Consider the following 7,230-nt stretch of genomic DNA (forward strand, 5'->3'; position numbering starts at 1 on the left):
ATATATTATAATATACCAACTGGCTCCGGAAAGTTAAACAGATTTGTAAATTACTTCTATTAAAAAATCTTAATCCTTCCAATAGTTATTAGCTTCTGAAGTTTTCTGTCTAACTGCTCAATGATGATGTCACGTCCCGGGAGTGGTGCATGATGGGAAAATATCCCCATAGGAACTGCACAGCTCCCGGGACGTGAGTCATCAGAAAGCACTTAGAAAACAGCTACTTGACTTCAGAAGCTAATAACTATTGGAAGGATTAAGATTTTTTAATAGAAGTAATTTACAAATCTGTTAAACTTTCCGGAGCCAGTTGATATATAAAAAAAAGTTTTGGCCTGGAATACCCCTTTAATGGATCAAATTATTTCTATAGATGTTCTCACCTTCCCTGCTAATGTGGTATAACGAGTCAGCTTTGCCATTCAGGATCTAGAAAGCCCCTTTGGGATCTGTTTGGGAGCCATATGGGATGCCAGCTATAGCCTTCTTAAAAATAGAGACCCATAGAAAGGGGTCTCCCATTTAATGTTCAGGCTGTATGTCATTGGTATTCTAACAAAAAATGTATTTCCGCATATATGGCGCATATATGGGGCCCATTCACTTCAATGGATGAAACATAGTCCATATTTCCGGAAAATATATTTTTATTTTTGAGTCTTGGATAATAAAATTATATGTTCAGGAAAGGGAACTAACATAGTCACCAGTAGATTACAATGGGTCCATTAAAAAAAATAGTCGTGCAGCTGGTTTGTCACAGTATACATTGGTATACCAGCAAGCTAGCGCCAGAACAAATGATATGCTGTCACATGCTGATCAGTGGAGGTCTGAAAACTGGGACCCACAAATTTCCTGCAATAAATGGGCCCATCTGTCACCCCATGCTTTCAGTCTTTTTCCTTTTTTATTAAAATGGAATTATTACTTTAAGTAGCCATGGAGAGAGGTTATTCTATTCTACCGAATTTTAAATTGTTGCATTTGATATAACCTGCGGACCTCCAGATGTTGCAAAACTACAACTCCCAGCATGCCCGGACAGCCGTTGGCTGTCCGGGCATGCTGGGAGTTGTAGTTTTGCAACATCTGGAGGTCCACAGGTTGAAGATCACTGAGCTAATACATCAGCCATGGTTAGGTCAAATTGCAGTTTATTGCTACTATTACTGCTAGGGATGAGCGAATCGAATCTTACGAATCAGAATTTGTTACAAATTTCAGGAAAAATTGGATTCACAACTAATCAGAATATCCCTGCCATTCGATGAAACAAATCACTTCATTAAACTCCATTTAGTACGGTCCAAGCTCCAGGGCATCTAAAATGGCGGATCCACATGTGAGGACATGGGGCAAGGCGGGTAGGCGGGATGACCCTGAATCACATGCAGCATGCAGCCTATCAGCAGCTAGCCAGCCCTGTGATGTCACAGCCCTATATAATCAGCAGCCATCTTGCGGCCAGTCATTCCAGCATTTTATGTCAGAGCGTTTTATTGCAGAGAGAGAGCATTGTGTGCGTTGCACAGAAAAACGGCTTCACAGCAGCGATTCATCCCCAAGCCCAAATCACAGAGGGAGGGAGGGAGCTAGCTAGCTAGCTCTTGGGTGTACTACACAGCCACTCTGTACTGTTGCAGTGTGGTGTACAGCAACTCTAAAGCTTATAGGGGCCAGTTAGGCTGAGTACTAAAAGCCATTGTCACCTGCTTTTAGTGCATAATAATACTGTACTGGGCTCGACTACACAGCGACTCTGTACTGCTGCAGTGGGGTGTACAACTCTAAAGCTTATAGAAGCCAGTTAGGCTGAACACTAAAAGCCATTGTCACCTGCTATTAGTGCATAATAATACTGTACTGGGCTGTACTACACAGCGACTCTGTGCTGCAGCGCTAATGTGTACTACAACTCTAAAGCTAACAGGGGCCAGGTAGGGTGAGCAGGAAAAGCCATAGTCACCTGATTTCAGTGCCTAATACAGGTTGCATAGCTGAGTGTGTTGTCCTCTTATAAGTGTAACCTGTGCGTACATAGGTGGTGTATGTTTTTTTTTTTCCTGTCAAACTAATTTGGGCCAGCCAAAGCTACACACTTGTTTTTGTAACCATATACAGTTTTAAGAGGAGCGTATTGTCCACATCTCATAAGTGTAAACTGTATGCAATACTAAGTGGTGTAAGTTTTTTTTTTTCCTGTTAAACTATTTTGGGACTAGTTACTGTGGAAGGCCAGCCAAAGCTACACACTTGTTTCTGTAGTCTAATACAGTTTTAAGCATAGTAGAGCGCATAGTCCTCCTCTCATAAGTGTAAACTGTACGTACACCTACGTGGTGTCCTTTATATTTATCCTGTTAAAATAATTTGGGCCTAGTTACTGTGAAAGGCCAGGCTCTGTCATTGTGCCGCCATATGGTCTCCTCATGCTGATGCTGCCACCTCCAGGCTCTCTAATTGTGCCATCATATGGTCTCCTCATGCTGATGCTGCCACCTCCAGGCTCTCTCATTGTGCCGCCATATGGTCTCCTCATGCTGCTGCCACCTCCAGGCTCTGTCATTGTGCCACCATATGGTCTCCTCATGCTGATGCTGCCACCTCCAGGCGCTCTAATTATGCCACCATATGGTCTCCTCATACTGATGCTGCCACCACCAGGCTCTCTCATTGTGCCGCCATATGGTCTCCTCATGCTGATGCTGCCATCTCCAGACTCTCTCATTGTGCTGCCATGGATACTGCCAAACATAATTAAGATGCTGCTCCCCAGTTACAGAAATTCCTCCACATTAGACCACAAGTAAGTATTGAGGATATGCATTAGCTAAAACTTAACTTTTCTTAGGATAAAATATATGAACCCAAAAATAAAGTATTGATGTGATGCAAAGATATCTAAAAGGTGGAAGGGGACAACGTGTGGTCCATTGTAACCGGTGGGGATAAAATCTTCCCCTGTAAGGCCCGTCTCTCGCACTATTAATTCCCTTTTTTGTAAGTGTTACTTGCCCTAAAAAGGGGGGCCCCACACAGGAACCTCTCCCTATTTCCAACTAAAAATTTTCCTAGGGTTTTGAGTTGGAAATAGAGAGTTTCCTGTGTGCGGCCACCCTTTTTAGGGCGAGTAACACTTGCCAAAAAGGGAATTAATAGGGCGAGAGTAGGGCCTTCCAGGGGAAGTTTTTACCCCCACCTGCTACAATGGACAATATGTTTGGAGGAAAGTGTTACTCGTCCTAAAACGGTTGGCCCCACACAGGAACCTCTCCCTATTTCCAACTTAAAACCCTGGGAAATGGCAGTGTTTTTAGGTGTAAATAGGGTGAGGTTCCTGTGTGGGGCCGCCCTTTCTATGGTGAGTAACTCTTGCCAAGGGGGAAGTTTTTACCCCCACCTGTTACGATGGACCATAATTTGTTCCCTTCCACCTTTTAGAGGTATTTACATCGCATCAATACTTGGTGGTGTAGGTGGCACATGGTGTTTTTTGCACACCTTTCCTTTTGTTAGATTAAAAACATTTTGGGTCCATGTATTTTATCCTAAGAATAATAATATTAAAAGTTAAGTTTTACGTAATGCAGATCCTCAATACTTACTTGTGCACACCAGCACTTTGACAAAAGAGACCATTTTCTTCTGCCTACGTGCCTCAGCTACTATTCTGATCCTGCCACACATCTAATGCCAAGTTCTCTTTCTTTCACCCACCTTCGTCACCGGGTACTAGTATTAACACCCACCACCCCACTCTGTCACCGGGTCACTTTCAGGACTCCTGATGCTGCCGATGCCACCTCCAGGCTGTCTCATTCTGCCACTATATGTTCTCCTCATGCTGATGTCACCTCAAGGCTGTGTCATTGTGCCACCACATGGTCTCCTCATACTGCTGCCACATCCAGGCTCTATTATAGTGCCGCCCCATGGTCTCGTCATGCTTCTTCCACCTCTAGCCTCTGTCATTGTGCCACCATGTAATATCTTGTAGTGTGACAGTATTTTTTCAAAGTTAACGCTTCAGGCACCCGAAACACTCAGTCATAAGCATGGGGGGGAGGTTAAAGGCAGGGGCTTGATCAGGTGGTAGCTGGCCTCTCGGTGGACTGCCAGCTCGACTTTAAGATACAAGTAAGATACAAGAGCTTTTTCACTGCTGCAACTTATAGCAGTATGCGCCCACTCATCCAACGGCGCAGAAGCTGGTGGTTGGCTCTGCACCTTTCAGAGAACTGATGGCTTGTGCCGAGCCGAGGTGGAGAGTCCCAAGCTGTAATTTCTTTGCGAAAAAGGCAGTACCAGCCCTGCACAATTTTGTGGAACAGAAGGTGGGCCAGTCCTTGAGCCTGTTGGTGTGTACCAAAGTGCACGGCAGCGCCGACGTGTGGAGCTGTAACTACGGTCAGGGACAATACATATCTTTTACGGCCCACTGGGTGAATGTGGTTCCTGAACAGCCACAACAGCAACTTGGACAGGTCACGCCGCTTCCGCCTCCACGCTCTCAGGCCATTGATCCTGCTACAGTGTGCGACTCTGCCTCCTCATCCTCCATCGTGTCCTCCACTGCCCAGACAAGTCTCAGTGCCCCTCCAGCATACCATGTGTGCAGGGCACGGCCGTGTCACACTGGTCTTCACATGTTTTGCCTTGGCGAACTGAGTCACACAGGGGAGGAACTGCAAAAAGTCATTCATCAAGAATTGGAATCATGGCTCACTCCACGAAATCTGGAAATTGGAACCATGGTGACCGACAACGGGAAGAACATCTTATCTACGCTGCAACAAGGAAGCCTGAGACATGACACACGTGTTGAATCTAATTGTTCTGAAGTGTTCCCACCATCTGCAAGACATCCTAACAATGGGAAGGAAACTTTGCATGCACTTCAGCCACTCGTACACAGCAAAGCACACCCTCCTTGAGCTGCAGCGTCAGAACGGTATCCCCCAACATAGTCTGATTTGTGACGTTGCCACACATTGGAATACCACCCTCCATATGTTGGACTGACTGTATGAACAGAGAAAAGCCATCATCGATTTCTTAATGATCCAAGCGATAGGGGGACTCCCCTGTGTAACTTCAATGTGAACCAGTGGTAGCTCATATGTGACACCTGCTGTTTGCTCTGGCCCTTTGAGTAAGCCACATTATTGGTCAGTCGCCAGGATTACAGGATGAATTACGTCATTAAACTGCGTCATTTCCTACAACACGTGTTGGAAAGGATGGCTGGTCAGGGCACTGGAGACATGGCGCCTACATCTCAAGGCCACATGAGCCCTGTGGGGGCTGAACTGGAGGAGGGGGTGGGGGACGGTGGAGCAGAGGCAAGGTTTTGCGAAATGGGTGGTTTTTATAGTCATCTGGCAGGAGAGGAGGAGCAGGAGCAGGGTGTGGAGCTACAGGGTGATGAGGAAGACAAGACAGAGGACCCAGACACACCGTGGTCATGTGGCCTCCTCATGCTGCTGGGACATGAAATTAAACTTTTTAGGTTCATCTATTTGAAATCTTCAATTTAAATAAAAAAATATAGATATCTTTAATCTTTCCTATGGTCTCGTCACGCTGTTGCCACCTCCGGGCTGGGTCATTGTGCCACCATATGGTCTCCTCATGCTGTTGGCACATTAAATTAAACTTTTTATTACCTTTGGAATTACCACAGGAAACCAATGAAACAGGTTGGAGCGATAACAATAAACCATAACTGATTAAATGCAGCATTCACAGTTTCACAGGCTGGCTGTGAGGCAGAGGCTGGAACAGGTGGTAGCTCACTTCAACGAGGACCGACAGCTCGATTTTAAGAAAAAAGTACGAGCTTTTTCACTGCAGCAACTTCTAGCAGTATGCGCCCACTTATCCAACAGTGCAGAAGCTGAATGTGCTCCTGTCAAAGTTGCTGGTACTGCAGTCCCTCCCTTTTCAAGTGAACACTCAGAGCATGGGGGTGCGCTGAGAGGCAGGGGCTGGACCACCAGCTCGATGCTCACCAGAATGGGTCCTCCAAAAAGTATTTAAAAAAATGTAAATAAATAAAAATTAAATTAAATAAAAATTTTATTAAAAAATCTCTTTAATCTCTTCAATTGTGACGCCATATGGTCTCCCGACCCTGCTGCCACATCCAGATGCTCTGCGGCAGTGATTCTAATAGTGATGCCTGTAATCTGCATGTCATACTGAATAACAGTATTATTTCACTAACACAGCACATTCCCTATGCGTGTTATGACAAGGCAAAGTTCTACACCCCTATTGAGGCTCTCTGTAGTCCAGAAATAGCCGTTTTAAATAGTGATTCGCCGCAAATAAATTCGAACCGCACCAAATTTTTTCGGGAAATTCTACGAATCGGCCGAATTGAATTTTAATTAATGCCCTATTTTGTCTATGACCTTGCACATAAACCCCAAAAATCGATCTCCTTAATGTTAAACTGGCCATATAGTAGATAAAATCTAGCTAAACCCATTATTTTTGGCATTGCTGAGCAACCATCTTGACTCCTCTTGTGACAAATTTCGAAGAAGAGAAGGATCGGGCATTTTAGATTTCGACTGCACAATCCTTTTGCTTACTTACTGCCCTCTTCCCATTCAAAACACATGCATCCTCGACCAAGTCAAACATGTAAGAGTATGGCAGAAGATTGGGAGAGATGGACACCGAAGAAGGGTTTGGCCGACAGCTATCTTATATAAAACTAGCCAAGTACCCTGCGTTGCCCAGTTTTTCCTACCTAATCCTTCTGGGGGAGGAAAAGTAACAAAGGAGGACTCTTTGTCTTCATATCCCATCCTCATATCCTTTCCTCACATCCTGACTTCATATCCTGACCTTATATCCCGACCTCATATCCTGTCCTCATATCCCAACCTCCTATCTGTCCCCATATCTCATCCTCACATGCCGTTCTCATATCCCGACTTTTAATCTTGTCCTCATATCCCATCCTCATATCCTGAATCCATATCCTAACTTTATATCCCATTCTCATATCTGGACACCATATCCGGTCCTCATATCCCAACCTTTTATCTTGTCTTCATATCCCAACCTCATATCATAGCCTGTCCTCATATGTCAACCTCATATCTTGTCCTCATATCCCATCCTTATATCCTGACCTCATATCTCAACCTCATATCCCGTTCCATATCTCATCCTCATATGCCATTCTCATATCCCGAACTTTTATCCCAT

The sequence above is a fragment of the Hyla sarda genome, chromosome 12 (assembly GCF_029499605.1).
Source record: "Hyla sarda isolate aHylSar1 chromosome 12, aHylSar1.hap1, whole genome shotgun sequence".
NCBI lineage: Eukaryota > Metazoa > Chordata > Amphibia > Anura > Hylidae > Hyla > Hyla sarda.